Consider the following 19,232-nt stretch of genomic DNA (forward strand, 5'->3'; position numbering starts at 1 on the left):
CTCACCATGACCTTTGCAGTTCGGAATTTATGATCGGGTCGCCCTTTGCAGGTACTTCGGGTTGGATCTCTTACAGTAGGTACAGGTCGAGTACCACAAGAATCAGAGGGAAAGAAACAGAAACATCGGGATTTAGTCAAGAATTGTGGGGAAAAGGATAAAAGAGCCATGAAAACAATGTAATAATGATACCAATGTAATAATGATATCAATAATGATACCAAACAATGTAATAATGATACCAATAATGATACCAATAATGATAAAATAGTTACAATTCATGCATTGTGCATTAGGACACAAACATGAGTGGGCAGGGACTTGTGCAAGAAAAGGGGCCACACGCTAACTTGACAAGCTCAGGGGAGGCAGGGAAGGCAGACTCGCAAACAGAGGCCTAAAGTAAGCACAAAGCATGGCCTGAAATTAAAACTTATTAACTAAAAACAGTTCATGGTGGATAGTCATGTCCTCAGCCAGTGCTTTTTCCTAACAAAAGTTAATCTTTACTTTAACTGAGCTTATTTTCTTTCTGCATCTAGGATAACACACCTTTGGAATGCCAAGGTAACTTCCCTTTCTTCCCAAACCCCTTGGGCACAAGCTGAGACCACAAATCCCCTCATTGTTACTGTTGCATTAATTGTTAACTATCCCGTACCCATCTAGTAAAAGAAGTATGTGTCTATCATTTTACCTTTTATCCAGCTTCAAAGGTTTTCCTCACTTTGCTTTCTCCAACCTCCCCTAATCTATCACCAATGGACTTCATGTAACCCCATTATGGCTCCTCCTCTGGTTCTAATGCATAAGATCGAGTGCCAAGCTGCCATTCTGCAGAGCATTTCTCAATCCACTGAGATGTGGCTTCCCACAATGTTTGTCAGATAAACTCAGATAACCCCCCCAAAATTCTCTACAGGTTTGAATGTTTCTTACGCCGACAAACTTCTGTCTATATTTCTGATTCTGTGCCCTCAGATTCCCAAACTGTGTGACACACACTGGGTACTCTAATAACTGTTCGTTGGATGATTCAATAATGTGCCAGATTGCTTATGTACATTATGCTTAATCTTCACACTTTCCTGAAAGGCTATTATTTTTACTCCTACTTTTAAAATTAAAAACAAAGGCGCATCCATGGCTACATATCAGGCTGAAATTATACAGATTAGCTATTATTAAAATACACATTTCTCTAACCCTAAAGTTGGTCTTTCTTCTGCAGGATAAGGCAATTTACAGGATGAGATACACTGAATTGGAAGGCAGGCCTCTCGGCTTTCTTCTGTTTGTAACAAGTCAAGTGATCTAGGTAAGTTGCTTCCTTTCTCTGTGGAACTATTCCAGTTGGGGACAAAGGGCTGTACTTACAGAAACAGAAATTGGCAGTATTATCTGCTAGCCACACAATCTGATTGCAAAGATCATACTGGTCCATATAAAAGTGCTTTTAAAATGTGATGATGTATAAATTAAAAGTATATGGATAATAATGAAAAGGATGCTCCCAATTATTTAAGTGCCATTGAAATAAATAAGAGTATATGGGAAAAATAAGGAAGGGAAATTGCTTTTTTATTTACTTATTTTGGGGTTGTTTTCTTTGACAGGATGACTTGTGCTATAGATATTGTGTTAAGGAATATTCAGGAAATGAGAAGTGTCTTACTAATCTCACGCAATTAAAGCTGTGTAACTGCTTTAATAGGAATAAAGCTGGTAACTGAGGGCATGTGCCATATTGGAAGTCACCTGGTGAGTGGTGGTGGTTAAATTCATGAGAGTGGTCAAGGTTTTGGAAGAAAGTGATTCAGTGTTAAGGAAGGTAGAGATCTGGAAAATGCCTATGAAGAGTGTAGAAAACTAGAAACAGGAATAGAGGAATAGAAATAGAAGCAGGCAGTACAAGGCCACAAAGGCCAAAAGGAAAGACTTCTACTAAGCAGGCACTGCCTAAGCATCTAACATACCAGGATGTGTGAAGTGAAGCCCCGGCGTCTGGCCCGTGACTTAAGCATGAGGGCAGTGTCTGATTGGGCAGATGCCAGTTTAAAAGAGGAATAAGATACATCTTTATTTCTAATGTAGGGGAAAACAAGTATGTTTGAAAACAAAGGGAATAAGACAATGGAGAAGATGAGAATTAAAATGTCAAAAAGCAGGAAGGATGCAAAGGCAGGAGAGATAAAAAGGCAGGAGATATAAAAATGTAGGAGAGACAAAAATGCAGGAGAGACAAAAATGCAGGATAGGGGAAACAGCCTTAGGACCCTCTCTGCCAAAGTGGAAAAAAAGTAATTGATAAAGAAATAGGGTTAGGATACAGGAATATTTTTGTGTGCAAAGGAGGGGGCACTCCCTGGCTCAGATTTCCTTTTAAGGAATGTGGTGCTTAAAAGCATTAGAGATACAGCAACAAGCAAACCCAAAACAATCCCGCCTTCCTAGAACCTGTCCCAGGTGATGGAGAGCAGGCATTGAACAGGAGGATGGTTGATGTGCAACACTGGAAAACTAGGAAAGATGTTTAAATTGGTAAGAAAAATTTTATAAGTGGCTAACAAGAAACAGAATTGCCAAATAATAGCCTATGCTCAAATGATGAAGCTCAGAATGAAATTTGTATTGAACAAAATGTGTGTGGTTACTTGATTTTTTGCCAGTTAATTTTTGATAATCTAGACACAAGAAAAAAACAAAAACGGTAAAAGTTAATGGCACTTCTGTGACATGTGAATTTATTTTTACAGTACATATATTTTTCAATGGTTATTACAAGACTTTTAAAAACTCTTTGATAAAAGCCAAGAACTGAAATTACTACTTTATATAGAAAAATTACTTCTAAAACTTAATGAACAAAAATATTTGTATCAATTATAGGCCTCAAAGATAAAGAATTATCATAATAGAAGAATTTGAAAAAGATGAAACCAATATCTGAGCGATGGAGAAGAAATATTAATGGTCAAATCTTGTTGTGTCTAAACTGCCACAGAAAGTCAGGTTCACCCCCACACACAATAAAACAATAATATTGGTAAACCTTAAAGCATGAAGGGGAATGGTGGGAAAACGTTAATACCATATCTAATATCATTTTTAGAAAAGGGTTGGATTAAATAGCGGTCCACTGATGAGTTAATTCTTTTCAAGTAAGCAAGAAGCAGAGAATTTAGCATGCTAGTGATCGCAGATTAGAATAAAACTGAGCTTTTAATGACAAAGAAGTCAAAAGGAAGCATGTAGCTGAAGAAAAATGAAACCTAAAAGTTACAATCATTTGGTTACCTAAACAGTGATTATTAGAAGATAAAACTTCCTAAGTCTAGACAATGTTTGCTTTCCACATTTGTTTGCTTGTTTATGAGCTAATATGTATGCCTTCTTAAAAGATAATGCCTATATTAGTAAAGGTTAATAATTTCATACTTGCTAAAAGTTTTAGAGGACCAATGAATAACACTTTTGCTTTTTTTTTTTTAACAAGACCTGAACCAACTGAGACAAAGGAATCAGGCAGATGGGCATCAAAATTTAAAAAGAAAAAAAAAGAAAGACTAAATGAATGTTATCTCCAAAATGTTCTGCCCCAGTCTTGATCAGTGATGGAAGGAAGATCTCAGAACTGATCATTTCAATTGGCCATTAAGTTTAATAGTAAAAAGCAAGTTAATGATTACAATTCATTATGAAACCTTTAGAAGAAGTTTGTTTTGAGGACCATTTTTAAAGTTATTATTTTTGTGTCAGTTTTAAGTTATTATTTTTAAAATTAGTATTTTTGTGGAAATAACTTGAACAAGTATCTGTCACAGAATTTTGAGACCCATTAGAACAAAGTTTAATGAAAAAAAAGTTTTCAGAACTATACTACTTGCAAGGACAATATTTTACTTATTTTTTAAAAGATTTTATTTATTTATTTTTAGAGAGAGGTGAAGGGAGGGAGAAAGACAGGGAGAGAAATATCAATATGTGGTTGCCTCTTGTGCCCTCTACTGGGGACCTGGCCATAACCCAGGCATGTGCCCTGACTGGGAATCAAACTGGCAACACTTTGGTTTGCAGGACAGCTCTCAATCCACTAAGCCACACCAGCTAGGTCAAGGACAGTGTTTTAACAGAGCTAAATTCACTGTATTTTCATGTCTTTATAATGACACTGTCAGCCTTGTCCCTGATGGAGCTGGTAAAATAGAACAAGTCTTATTTAGGGAAAATAAAAGCTTCCTAAAATGAACCTCTGAACTTTGCACATTCACAAAACTAGTGACAGCAAACTTGCAAATGACAGGATCTCCTTAAAGGTCAGAAATGTGGCTGCCTCATTTGTCACATGGCCAAGAGAAAATCAAAGCTTATGCTCCCTGCAGGCAGCCAGATGCCAAAGAGTAGGAGAGGGGTGAGCCACGTATGCAGACCCATTTCCCTTTGGACACACTAGAAAAGTAGGGCAAACATGGGCCAAAAGTGAATAATAATGGAGACTGCTCGACAGGGAGAAAGGTAAAGAGATTGTCCTGTAAAACCACAGAGCAATATTTAAGAGGAAAAAATACTTTATAAACTGGATATTCTCTTTGAAAAGTTGTAAATTCAGCCTCAGAACCACTGACCTTTCAAAGCCAGAAAGATACCAGCCTTGAATGGTCTGAATTATTGTCACTTCTCACTGCCTCACTTCGAAGACAATGAAATGGGACATACCTGGTTAGACCCTCTTAAATTGTGGATAACGAACACTCGTGGCTGGCATTTGGAAAGACGATAATTTTATCACATTCATAGCACTAAAATGAACTCTGGAGAAATGTGTTATCTAATATGGTTAATTCTATATGTAATATGATGCCTTTCTGTAACACAGCCAAGACTAATCCCCAGAAATGCAGTTTTTTAAGCGGCAATCAGGAATGTCATATAAAATGAATGCCAATATTCACAGCATGTGAATACAAGTTCAAAATTCTTATCTTTCAACAAGTTGGGGAAAATTCTGACGGGTTGCTAGACCACTTTTTTAATCTCCTACAGAATCTTTTCAAACTTGCATTTCAAGCATGAAAAGATACCCAATCAAGTGCCAACAACCTCCAAGACTTTGAAAAATCACCATTTCCACAGACATATTTTCATTCTCCTCCTCTCAGTGATAAACCGAATGATTACGGCAAGTCCTTTGATTGTTGTTACTGTGTTTCCTGTAAGCAGGGGGCCTCACAAGAGACACCTCATTAAATCTTCCCTCATTTCCTCCTGTTTTTCTTTATCCCTCATTTCATTTCCTCCAAATAATATTGTATAGCTAACATTTCCTTTGAGAAAAATGTGCTTTATTATTCTCAGTTTTTAATAAGAACAGTAATATTGTGAATATGCTAATTATTCCTCTCCTACTATGTGCAACTGTGAATTGAAGGTCAAAAAAGTCTTATAAATCTGACCACTGCCTTCAGGGTTTTCATTCCATAACTGGAGAAAACAACAGTAAAAAGTGTGATATGGAAGGTTCTAATCCATGATATGAAAATCCACTCCCATATATTCAGAACCAGACTCTAATAATGCATTGTGTACTTCAAACACTTGACACTGCTGATGGCCAGATATTTCAATTAGCCTCACCTAGCCATTTCTCAGATCTTCAAACTACAAACTGCAGTTTGTTAAATGACTTAAAATCTTGTGAGGTACAAATCAAAATTAAGAAAGATTTTTTAATGAGCATATTCTCTTAAAACATATAACTAAGTCACTGAGTTTCTTTAAATACAATCTTAGCAATTGGCTGTTCTATTAAAACTAGAGGTTTCCTCTTTATGACTTAAATGATGAATGGAAAATGAACTAATTTGAAAAATTAAAGGTTTTCTAATTTCCATTATGAGTACACTTCCTTTTTTATTTCAGAACATGAAGCTATTTGAAAATAAGCACCTTTCATATATGCTGAATAGATAATTGTAGTAGATATAAAATACAAGCATAACCTTAAAAACTCAAACTAGAGTCTTCTCACAAACAACTGAGAAAAATCCACTATGCTCTCTTGAACAAGTATAAAGGACACATGGACAATAACTAAGGTCGGGGGTGGAAATGGGAGGGAGGTGGGGAGCACTGCGTGGGGGGAAGGCTGGGAATATAAGACAGAAAACTGTACTTGAACAAGAATTAAATAAAAAAATTTTTTAAAGAAATTACTTTCCTGTTTAAAAATTGAGATGGAGAATATAAGGAGCCTTATTATTCAAGCAAAAGTATTAACAGATTAGGAAAGAAAGATTGACATTTCATGGAGTACATTATGATAAGTGATAACCACTACATAAATAAAAGCAATTGAACTTACAGGACTATTCTACATATAGAATTATACTGAATGTTGTAATTTAATATCAGTGGATAAGGGAAGAAAAAAATAAAGGAAAAAAGTCATAAATAATGTTTATACATATTTTCTCTATAATCTTGTTGAGGAAATTAAGGGTTCCATTAACTTACAATGTCTTACAGTAATCATATCACTTGTAGAGAAAGACAGAGCACTGCTTACAAGTTGTCAGGCTCCGAGAATGCCTTTGATCACTCCACTGGGGTGAGGGCAGTGCTGATGAGCTAGGGCTTTGAAAGTGTAATGAGCCCGACAGATAATAAGAGAGAGTCAATTATCAAACTTCAGCTTTTTGAAGCCAGCTAACGGAAATTTTCCAAAAGCGTCTATAAACTTATTATTTGATTTTATTATATAAGAACTGAGAGGAAAGAATCATGTTACCAATACATTTATTCCCATATCTAAGATCATGTAGGAAAGTATATATTAGAGGACTAAATGTATAAATATTAACATTGATTGATGTAGTTAGTATTTTATAACTTGACTTGATTTCTACAGTCACCTACTTAAAAGGTCATGCAGTAGTACAGGTTTAGTACATCTAAATCTTTTTTTCATTTTTAATTTATATTTTTCAATTACAGTTGACATACATTATTATATTAGTTGCAGGTGTACAACCCTGTGATTAGATATTACATAACTTACTAAATGATCACTCTGATTCTTGCACCTGACACAAGTTATTACAATATTATTGATTATACGCCCTATGCCGTATTTACACCCCACGACTATTCTATATATAAAAACCAATTTGTACTTCTTAATCCCTTCATCTTTTTTACCCAGCTCCCCAACCCACTACCATCTGGCAACCATCAAAATGTTCTCTGCATCTAAGAGTCTATTTCTGTTCTGTTTCATTTGTTTTCTAGATTCCATCATTGATACATATGTATTTTTCACATTTTTTATGGATATCTATTTATTGACAGTTTATTGTTCAAATTTATCTTTTTCTTTCTTCTTTTTAATGAAAACCCCTTAACATGTTATATAATACTGGTTCAGTGGTGATGAACTCCTTTAGCTTCTTCTTATCTGAGAAAATCTATCTGTCCTTATATTTGGAATGATAGCTTTACTGGGTAGAGTAATCTTAGTTTTATAAGTCTTTGCTTTTCATTACTTTGAATACTTATTGCTAATTCCTTCTGGCCTTCAAAGTTTCTGCTGAGACCAGCTTACAGTCTTATGGCAGCTTCCTTATAGGTAACTAATGGCTTTTATCCTTGCTGCTTTTAAGATTCTCTCTTTAACATTTGGCATTTTAATTTATGATATATCTTGGTGTGCACCTGTCTGGATTCACATTGTTTGGGATTCTCTGCACTTCCTGGACTTGTATGTCTATTTCCTTCACCAAGTTAGGGAAGTTTTGTGTTATTTTTTCAAATAGAATTCCAATTTCTCGCCCTCTTCTCCTTGGAGCACCCCCATGATGTTCATGTGCTTCAAAGTGACCCAGAGGCTCATTACACTGTCTTTTTTTAACTCTTTTTTTCTGTTCTGATTGGGTGTTCTTTGTTTTTCGCTTCCTTATATTCCAAATTGTTAATTTGATTATTGGTTTCATCTACTCTATTGCTGATCTCAATAAATTATTCTTAATTTTAGTTAGCATATCCTTCATTTCTGACTGTTTCTTGTTTATGCTGCTGAGGTTCTTACTAAGTTAACTGAGCATCTTTATAACTAGCATTTTAAACTCTGCACCTAGTAGATTTCTTGTCTCTATTCTTTTTAGGCCTTTTTTTGCAGTTTTATGCTGTACTTTTATTTGGGCCATGTTTCTTTATCTCCTTATTTTGGCACTCTCCCTGTGTTTGTTTCTACGTAGTAGGTAGATCTGCTATGTCTCCCAGGCTTGGCAGAGTGGTCTAATGTAGTAGGTGTTCTGTAAGGTCCAGTGGCACAGCCTCCCCATTCACCAAACCTGGGCACTTGAGGTGCACCCCACCATGTGGGCTGTATATATCCTCCTATTGTAGTCGAGCTATGATTGCTACCGGCACATCAATGGGAGGGATTTACTAGCAGGCTGATCAGCTGCATGGAGTGACTTCAACCACTGACCACTGTGGAGGATCAGCTGTGCAGACGCCCACCTCAAAGAACAGGACTTCAGTGGGGCTCTGGTGTCTGCTGAGTCCACTCCTTGAGTGTGTCAGTTGTGGAGGTGGTTGGGTCGTGATGCTTTGACGTGGTCTGAAGTTGACCACTGGGTGTGCTGGCTCTGAGACTACCAAGGAGTTATAAGCCAAGATCAACTGCCATCTGTGTTCTGCCCAGGGCCACCTGGCATGAGCTACAAAGCGTTCTGTGTTGAGGGCAAAGGGGAACTAGCCAGAACATAGCTGTAAGGAAGCAAAAGGTGTTTTACTAACGCAAAGAGGCTCCGGGACACACCCGAAGAGCGGGGTGTGTTCCAGGATGTGGTGTAAGAGCAACAAGGTTAGTCAGGCAGATAGCCATCTGGACAGTTACTAGGGGGGGAAATTTTACCCCTGTGCACAAGCTCAACTGACCAATCAAGTAAAGGAGCACGAGCCAGTGCACGAGTTAACTCACCAATAATCAGTAACCCTATTGTGCCCCTGAGCCAACCGCTAACCGCCACATCTGCTTCTGTATCCAGTTTGCTTGCGCGCCTCCTTAAAACCCTAAGCCTGTAAGCTTTTGGCGCGACTCTCATTTGCAGCCCTTGCGGGCACCGTGTCTCCGGACACTTTGGAGAGTTCGCCCCTGCGCAGGTTAAACTTGGCCAGTAAAGTAACATCTTTGGAACCCTGAAAGTCTCCGACATTTGTTCTCCTGGTTTTGAATGCAACATTCTGCATATGGCTACTACTTGTACTGGGCTTGGAGGTGCCCAAGCAATACTAAGCTGTGGGGGGAAAAGGCCTCCTGCTGCTAGTGCTAGGCCTCGGGCCACTTAACAAGAGATATGCTGAGGTCAGATGCTGATTGTTTGAGAGATTACAAGAAAATCTGAGGCTTGAGTCAAACCTGGCCATTTGTATGGAAAAACCACTGTAATCAGCTTTTGTGAGCCTGAAATTTGGTGGAGTGGAATTTAGGGAATCACCAGGGAGGAGAAAACAATGTAAGCCAGGTTGAGGGAGGCTCATATATGGTGCCTACCTGATGACTCTGTGTAGGGAGGGCTCATCAAAAGAACAATGCCTTCTGCCAGTAATTTTCTCTGGGAGAAAGATGCCTCCCTCCACCCTGAATGCCTCATTCAAACTTCTGCCCCAGATTGGAGTGCAGAGGGAGTGATCAGAATAAGTCCCTGTGTGGGCCCTAGAAGAGGAACTGCTTGGGACAGTGGAACCTCTCAGTTTCTCTTAGATTCAATCCCCACTGGATTTTAGAGCCAGAAGTTATGAGACTTCTCTTTCTGGCTCTGGAACCCTGGGCTGGGGGAGCCTGGTGTGGGGCGAGGACCTCACTCCTCAGAGGGGACCTCTGCAGCAGAGATATCTTCCCCAATTTTTATCTGTCATTCCATGGCTGTAGGACAAGCCCATCTGCATCTCCACCCCTCCTGCCAGCCTTGATGTGGCCTCTTCTTTAACTCCCTAGTTGTAGGACTTCTATTCATCCAGATTTCTAAACTACAGATGGTTATTCTGTAGTTTAATTGTAATTTTGATGTCCACCTAAATCTTCTTTAAAAAGAATATCCCTGCAATTTAAATGGCATGTTTTTGTAATGCAAGTTTCTACCTACTCTCTCAATAATAACATTGGAAGCTCAGGAGAGAGATTAATGATGAAAAACTTCTATAAATTTTTTTGCTAAATTCAAGCCTACTTTAAAAAACAGGATCAGCCAATTACAGAGAAAAGCATAACAAGAAAAAGTTATTTTTGTTAGTACAATTACTGGTGGTCAAGAAAATCTAACACAAGGTAAGTGAAAAGTTCCAAATATCTTAAGGCACATTTTGGGGGGAAAATTGCACATCGTTATCCTAAGTCAAATTTTATTTTTATATTTCAGTAGACAAAACTGCACAGTGCCCTGTAGGCACTGTAATAGTGTACTTGCAGTAAACTATTTACAGTAAATGGCTTTGTTACATTTTCTAAAAGATGTCAAGTAGTATTTTTAACTGTTAGCCAATTTCTGCTTCTACATTTCACATGGCTCTTAAATTAAATAAACCTTTTGATGTTATTATTTATTGCCTATCTTAAAATAGGGTGAGCCATAATTTCTCACTGATTTAACTTAAAATAATTTTTATTATTATTTGAACACTTGCTACAAAGTAAATTCTTCTAGAGACACAATTATTCCCGTTATCTCCTTCCAGTTGGTCAAAGCATTCCCCTCAACTGGCTTACACTTTCTCAGTGCAGATGGTCAAAGCTCAAACCAAACCCCTACAATTATACTGAGAATGACTTATGCCTGTGAGGTTTCCCATACTCAGTCTGTTGATAAGCACTCCCCAAAATGTTAGTTAACCACTGTCCAAGATTAAAAGCTTATCTTTAATTTATTATCCTGAATCAACCACAATTCACCCAAAAGACTCTCAGTCATTATTGCTTTCCAATTTTTTATTAATTACTAGAATTTTTATCCTATTTTCAACATGGGTTCATTTGCATTCTTAAGAAATAAATCTCACTCTATAATTTATTGCCTATCTTTGCAATGCAAAAGTATTTATATAGCTTTGGCTCATATTTGCATTTTTAGCTTTTTAATTTCTTTAAAATGCAACTGACAATAAATTTTATTATGCTGTTGAGTTTCTCATATAAATGTTCAAACTATACAACTTCAAAGTCCAGAATAGAAGATTTTGCAAACTTAATGCTTTCCAGTCTCATTTTAAGTTTCATACAATTTGAAAGTCTCAAAAAGTTGTATCAAGTAAAATATTAATTGGAAGCACCAGTATGCATCCCAGGGACTGGGACAGGAACACAGAAGGGGTACTGAGTGATTATAAAGATTAGTGCCAGACATTTCAAGATATTTATTTAATACTGCTGGCACTGTTCCCAAGAAAGCAACAAGAAATTCTATTAAATTGCTTTTTTCCTCTTATTTTTTTCTTTTCTTTCTTTCTTTTTTTTTTTTTTTTTGCAGAGTTCTGTGCTTTCTGGACCAAGAGATCAGGATAGTGCTAGTAGTATTTAGAGTACTATCACATACATACTATTAGGGTCTACCTATGAACATAATTTTAATTGATTTATTATTTTTTGAGCAACAACTAAATGCTACACACAGCATCCTTAATGAATGAACAAGAACATGACTAGTGGCCTCAACTAGCTCATTTTCCAGAGAAAAGGTTGACATTTAAACAAGTAAATTTCAATACAAAGGTGATACCTGCAAGAAATAGGACAACTTAATTCCACCTAAAGTCAATTCTGAGCTCCGAGTGGTTGATTTACAAATAAATTTTTGAAAACATAGTGTTTCATGAGTCAGGCACTGTCTCTATAAATATCCCAATAGCATACATAAACATTAATTTTTCAACCTAATTTGAAGGCTATAGAAACTCCAAAATCATTAAGTAAAGATTAATAAACAATGTTATTACATTTGCTTATGAACCTTCACAGAAAATTTGGGTGTAAATATTTTTTTAAAAGTTTGAAATAACTATTCAATCCCTTCTGTTTGCAAAATATAGAAAAGGTACATTTGCCAAAATACTTTTATTCAGAAAGTAAACAGAGATCAATGTTTTATCCCTGCAATTTATGGATTTTGACTTCTCTGTTTCTCAAAGTCATTCAGCCGCACTATTCTTGTGGTTGTTTTTCACCATTCTTACCTGGTATGCATGCCCAGTTCTGATTAAGAATGTGAACTGTCATTATTTTAAGCACTTTAGTGCTAAGATTTTAGTTTCCCTTAGCTATCATACTTTATCAATAGTTCGATAAAACTGCAAAATGTTTTACTTATTCCTGAAGGGAAAACAAGTTTAGAAAAAATGTTAAGCCCGTAATATTTTGTGCACTTATATAAAGTAACTCTCCAGTAAGAATAAATGTCAAAATAGAATCTTCCCAATGTCAAGCTCAGCCAGATACAGTGTTTCTCATAGGCCAATTGAATGCAGGAATGAATATAATTATTCCTCAGGAGACTATTTGACTCTTATTACATGATGGATGATTTTATTCTAATGTGTTGGTAAAATACAGTGGAACTGAAATCAATCTCAAATGTGAATATAAAAACAAAAGAAGCCATACAGAGCAGCTAATGTCTCTACATCATATGCCTACTGAATTAGAGTTACTGAAGTCTTCTACTGATATATTTAGAAATGTTACTCTGCATTTTGCAACAAAAGTAATATAAACAAAGGCTACTCATGGCTAATGAATGCAAACTACATGTGAGGGGAAGACTCCTGAAGGTACACAAAAGTACAAACATAAAAAAAATTTTGTCAAGACTTCTTCTCTGTTACTTTTAACATACTCATTTTAATTTAACTGAAGATATCTGAGTTCAATTCCAAAGTAGGAAGGAATGCTATTTCTCCCACCTACTTGAGAAAAACATATTTACACCAAATGACTGTCCCTGAGACACACTAAAAACTCTACGACACACTTAAGATTTCTTAGAAATAATGTAAAAAGAAATTCAGAAGGAGGAATTTATTAGTATTCAAGGATTTTTTTCTCTGTCATAATTTATTTATACATTTCAAGCTACGGTTTGAAACAAACCCATTATATCTTATATCATACATCTACAAAAATTTTAAAGGAAAAGTAGCTAATGATTTACATTCTTGTCTCCAGAAGAGCAAATAAATTGGTCTAAATACCATACTGCATTTTAATAGACTAAAGTGATTATATTCCTTTGAGAGAGATAACAAGGCAATAAAGAACTATTGGAAAATAGACAGAAGAAAAAGCAATTCAGTAAGGCAAACCTGGGTACCCCAGCATTACAGAAGAAGAGGTCAGAGGCCAACCAAGTAGCTGAATAAAACTTTCAGCTGCCTCTGAGCAGAGGTCTCAAGAGGCTCATAAAGCTAGTAGACAAACTATTGAACTTCAAGCTACAGATTTCAAAATGTGCCATAAATACCAAGAAGTATAAATGCAACAAACAACTCACCCCTAGGCATACCATAGGGGAAAAAAGCAAAAACCAAAGAAATCTTCAAATCAGCCAGAGAAAAAGACCTGTTACCTCCAAAGAAGAGGCAGGAAGACTTACTGTTCAACAGAAACTGGAAGCTAAACATGATGAAATAACAACTTTAAGGTGCTGAAGAGATGGAAATGCAGACCTTAATTCCATACCAAAAAGGTTTCAAAAATGAAGACTAAGGAAAAAAAGATATTGAGATGAGGAAATTGACAGAATTATCAACAGACTACACTGAAGATGATTTTTCAGGAAAAAGAAAATAGCATTTGTTGAAATACAGATGCAAGTAGAAATGAAGAACAAAGAAAGTATGAATAGATTATGTGGTTAAATCACAATACATTTATGAAATGAAATTATTATAGTTCATGGTATTAAAAATGTTTAGAGAATTAAAATTCTTGACACTTATAACACAAGTTGAACAGGCAGTAAATGGTCTTAAAGTATTTTAGGATTATTGTACTTTAAGGTGTAACCTCACAGAAACTCCATTGCTTTAAAATGACTCTGCTTTCTTTCCTTCCACTCCTTTCCTTAATTATTCAACCCTTGACCTTGCAGGTCACCCTACAACACTCCCATGTTGCTAGTCAAAAAGCCACACTCAAGATGAGTATCAGTTTGTACAGGATCTCAGGGCCATTACCAACACTGTCCAGGACATTTACCCTACTGTGCCTAACCCTTACACCCTGTTGACTATGGTGCCTGGGATAGCAAATGGTTTTCAGTCCTGGACTTGAAGGATGCCTTTTTCTGCATCCCAATAGATGAGCAGGCTCAGCAACTGTTTGCCTTTGAGTGGCAGAACCCAGAGACTAAAGCCACGCTCCAATACTGCTGGACTGTGCTGCCACAAGGATTTAAGAACTCCCCGACCATATTCGGGGAAGTGCTGGCAAAAGACTTAATTAAGGCATGTTCAGTTGAGATCGGGAGTTCTTTTGCAATATGTGGATGACCTGTTAATAGCAGTAACTATGAGGACTATTTGCACAACACCATCACAGTTCTAAATCATTTGGCAAAAAGGGGATATATAAAGTATCACCTCAGAAGGCCCAAATTTGCAAACAGGAAGTGGCATATCTGGGATTTTGACTAAAACAGGGTACTAGGAGTCTGATGGCAGATAGAAAGCAAGTGATTGCTACACTAAAAATATTAGAAAATCAAAGGTAGCTTTGTAGATTCTTGGGAATTGGGAATCCCAGGGTTTTGTGAGATTTGGATTCCAAACTTCCAACTCATAGCAAAGCCACTGTATAATTTCCTAAAAGGACTGGACAGGGGGTTGTCAAATAGCATTTGATACTTTGAAGGAGAAGCTGGCTTCAGCCCCTGCAATAGGACTACCAGACTTACAGAAGCCTTTCAAATTGTACATTCGTGAAAGGCAGGGGATAGAATTGGGGGGTGCTGACCCAAACACTGGGAAATATTCCCCAACCCATACCCTGTCTCTTAAAGCAGCTGGATCACACAATAAAAGGATGGCCACCATGCCTCCGGGCAGTAGCAGCCTCCTGTGACATCTTACAGGAAGCGGAGAAGTTCACCTTGGGACAACTTACTACAGTGTTGGTGCCACATCAGGTTCTGACTCTGTTAGAACAGAGAGGAGGATATTGGCTGACAGCAGGGCATATGGGGAAATACCAGGCCATTTTGCTGGACAATCCAAATATTACCTTGCAGACCACCACAACCTTGAACCCAGCCACCCTACTCCCAGATTTGGAGGGGGACACCACCCTTGAGCATGAATGCTTAGAAATAATCAACCAAGTTTATTCTAGCAGGCCAGATCTGACAGACCAGCCACTGGTGTCACCAGACTGGGAGCTGTATACAGACGGGAGCAGCTTCATGGACAATGGCCGTCGACGAGCTGGGTATGCAGTGGTCACTGTAGACAAGGTAATAGAGGCCCAAGCCCTTATGCCAGGAACCTCAGCACAAAAGGCTGAACAGCCCTCACAAGAGCCTTGCTGCTGTCCCAAGGAAAGAAAGTTAATGTATACACAGATTCCAAGTACACCTTCATGGTAGTCCATGCCCATGGAGCAATATGAAGAGAGAAGACTTTTAACCTCAGGGAACAAGGATGATAATCACGCTGCGGTGATTTTACAGTTGTTAGAGGCAGTGAATGTACCAGACCAGGTTGCTATAATACACTGCCCAGGACACCAGAGAGATGGTTCCCAAACAGTCAGGGAAACCAAGTTGCTGACGAAGCAGCAAGACAGGCAGCCAAGGAGCTGCCACACCTAGCAGCTTTGGTTCCCCATCTGGACTTGTCAGATTTTAAGCTTCATTACACAGAACAGGATGAGGAATGAGCCCATGAATGGGGAGGGAAAACTAACACTGATTCCAATTCTATGTGGAGGGTCAACACCCATGGTATGATTCTAATCCCTGAGGCTCTAGGGTATCCTGTCCTCAAGCACCTACATGAAGGGACCCACTATGGAAGGGATGTCCTAAGGGATTTTATTAGGCCGCATCTGAAAGGCCCTTATTTGCAAAGGACTGTCCACAGGATCAGCCAGGCCTGTCAGATATGTGCCAAAAACAATCCTAAGACAGAGCGCGTCCCCACAGAAAAGGGAGTATAATACAGAGGGATGTGCCCCTTCAAGGACTGACAGGTGGACTTCACACAAATGCCTAAAATGAAGGGAAATTTCAGATTCTTGGTCTTCATGGATACTTTTTCTGGATGGGTAGAGGCGTACCCCACCAGGACTGAAAAGGCAACTGAGGTGGCAAAACTGTTGCTTAAAGAAATAATGCCCAGGTTTGGGCTTCCCCTGAGCATTCAAAGTGATAATGGACCATCATTCACTTCAGAAATCTCCCAGAAGGTTGGTCAGGTATTGCAAATACAATGGAAATTACATACATCTTGGAGACCTCGGTCTATGGGAAAGACTGAGAAAATGATTCACACCATAAGGAAGATCTTGGCAACAATGGACCAGGAAACACATTTAAAATGGGACCAGGCACTCCCCATTGCTTTCCTCTGAATCATAGTGGCACCCAGAAGTGGGCTTGACTTGAGCCCTTTTGAAACTTTGCCTAATAATTTATGGGAAACCCCTCCGAATTTCTGTTTTAGGTCTGTCTACCCCTCTGACAAGCCCCTGCACCCATTCCAGCCAGGGGACTGAGTCCTACTAAATAAAGACCTGGAGACTCCAGGCCCTGAGCAGCAGCTGTCTGAACAATGGACTGGTCCCTACAATGTTCTGTTGACAAGGCACTCCTCCCTGAAGCTGATGGGAATTAAGCCCTGGATTCACCACACACGGGTAAAAGGGGCACTGCCTATGGGACAGGCAGACCCTACTGCTGTGGCTGAGGCAGAAAGGGAAAGCTGAACCTGCATTCTGGAGGAAGGTTCAAAATTCCTCCCCTGGAGAAGGACGGCGAACCCCGAACCCTGATACAGGGTGACAGTGTTTGTTATTTCATGCAGGTGTTTACAAAGCTAGGGACCTTCAGCTGCCAGATACTGAGTCGGAATATGGTCCTTCCTAGTGAAGGGAACGAACAGGGATTAAAAGTGAATTACGGTTAAATCTGGTTGGGTAAAAAAAATATGTAAAAAGATTGTGAAAGTGTTAAAGCTGGAGGAAAGGAAATCTGAACTATTCATTTTCTGGTTTTATGGGAATGTGGTTTCAATTTGGTTCTGTTTCTGACCAGAAATCCTCTGTAACTGAAGACCTACTTAAGGTCACCTAAGACCTGTTTAAGGTCACCTGTAAGACCTAGTGAAGGTCACCTGTAACCATTTGGGGAGAATGCCCTTGCCACTAGGGACCCAGGATGGGTCATTCAGGGCTGATGAATGTTTCAGCCTGAGGCAAGAAGCATGTCTCTGGGGAGGCACCATTGGACGCACTGGTACAAGAGAATGCCTCTACCTATGTACCCTTCTTATGAAATTGTGTCTGTGTTTTGGATTTTGCTATCTGCCCTGAAAAGGAAATAGAGCATTCCAGGGAACGGTAAAACTTCACATTCTGTAGGAAAGTGAACAAGGAAAAGTGTAAGATATGTAAATGATGAAGGTATATGAAAGGATATCAGAAAGAAAAGGATTTTCCTTCATACTTTTTATTTTTCTCCCTATTTGATCCCTCCAGAATTTGGCATTCTGAAGGAGTGAGTGATGACATAGGGTTTCTTTGCATAAATCCATTAAGACCAGTTATTAATGGTAGTTTTACTAACCAAGATTTTGACTGGAATGTCACACCTGAAGGAGGCACATCTGGGTTCTAGTCATCACCAGAAAACCCTGAGGAAATGGGATTGACTTGCAAAGCTAGCAAAAGCCTATGAGGAAAATGCCTAGTATTTTGGTTGCTTGTGTGGTTCGTGGCAGTCTTTACAGGGAAAGAATGGAGCATGCTTTCCTGAAAAATGGAACCTGTAGGCACAATGGAAGCCTCGAGGATTTGAGAGAAATGACTGGTACAGGCGAAGCCAGATGGCAGGTATGTGGTTCTGCTTCTGTGCCCTGAGGGGCAGACTGAGAAGTCAATCTAAGGGTTCCCTGTGTGAGTTCCAGCAAAGCAGATCTAAAGGTCATAGGTGATCCAGGCTGCTCTTGGTGTGTTTATGCAAATGAACAGTCAAAATCAAAAGCCGGACTTAAAGTAGTCCCTTCAATAACAATGAGGGAAAAAATTGTGGTTAAGGAAAAAAATTGTGGTTCAAGGAAAATCACAATGCTCAGTATTAGACATTGAAATAATGCAGCTAACTGTCATAGTTTGTTTTTCATTTGAAAGTTGAAACTGGATTTGTAATATCACCAAAGATGTTCAATTTATAGTCATAAAGGACCTATCGAATTGCCATTGTCAAATGTCCCCGCAGCAAGGAACTTGCAACTGAATGTCTTCCCAAAAGTCAGTTTCACTGGCACAGAGACTGGCTTGGGGATTGCTGTGTAAATTAACATGTGTGTTTTGCCTTCTGTTTTCATAGAGTGTATGTCTATGACCTTATTACCTGAGGGATTGGTTGCAGCATAAGCCTCACTTAAGGAGCCCATCTTCATCATTGCCCCCTGAGACTCAATGGTTTGGTTGAACTAAGTGGTTGGGTTGGTAAAGGGTTCAGGCAGCCTGTGGGCTTTATTTTAGAGCTGATTCTCACTTCTCTGTCCTAATGGCTTAGACAGAAAGGGGCCAGATATCTGAAAGGAGAGATATATTCCCCTCAGTCTGAGTAAAGTATAGTGGGACACAAGGGTTTTAGATAGGTGTAGTATGCCTTGTACATCTTCCTTCAGATAAACCATTCTTTACCTAAGTCCCTGCCATTGTCATTTAGTGGGTATGATTTAATTGTGCCTTCCAACTCTTGCCAAATCTGTCACCTCCAGAATACAAGGATGCCAACTGTCCAATAATGCCAGCCTTTGGACATTGAGCCTACAACTTCCTGGTGATAGCCAACTGACCTGGATTCTATAAGGTCCTTCCATTTACAGGAAGAATTCCCTCTGGCTCTCTGTGCTGCCCCTCCCCCACCTTTGCAGGGCATCCCTGAGTAAAGGGTAGGTAGCCAGAAATAGTTACAAGATGAGACCTTTGTCCATTGTCCTTTATATGATTATAAAGG

The 19,232-nt window shown here is 38.6% G+C and overlaps 1 long non-coding RNA gene across 1 annotated transcript; it reads left to right on the forward strand.

Moving 5' to 3' along the window:
- The first annotated feature begins 1,656 nt into the window (after positions 1-1,656).
- On the forward strand, positions 1,657-19,004 carry LOC119000296 (uncharacterized). The gene is made up of 3 exons (XR_005069282.1): positions 1,657-1,666; positions 7,507-7,514; positions 18,817-19,004. It is a non-coding gene; the product is annotated as an uncharacterized LOC119000296 (long non-coding RNA).
- The last annotated feature ends 228 nt before the right edge of the window (positions 19,005-19,232 follow it).

The sequence above is a fragment of the Sturnira hondurensis genome, unplaced genomic scaffold, assembly GCF_014824575.4.
Source record: "Sturnira hondurensis isolate 20B ecotype Veracruz unplaced genomic scaffold, ASM1482457v3 Scaffold0015596, whole genome shotgun sequence".
Taxonomy (NCBI): domain Eukaryota; kingdom Metazoa; phylum Chordata; class Mammalia; order Chiroptera; family Phyllostomidae; genus Sturnira; species Sturnira hondurensis.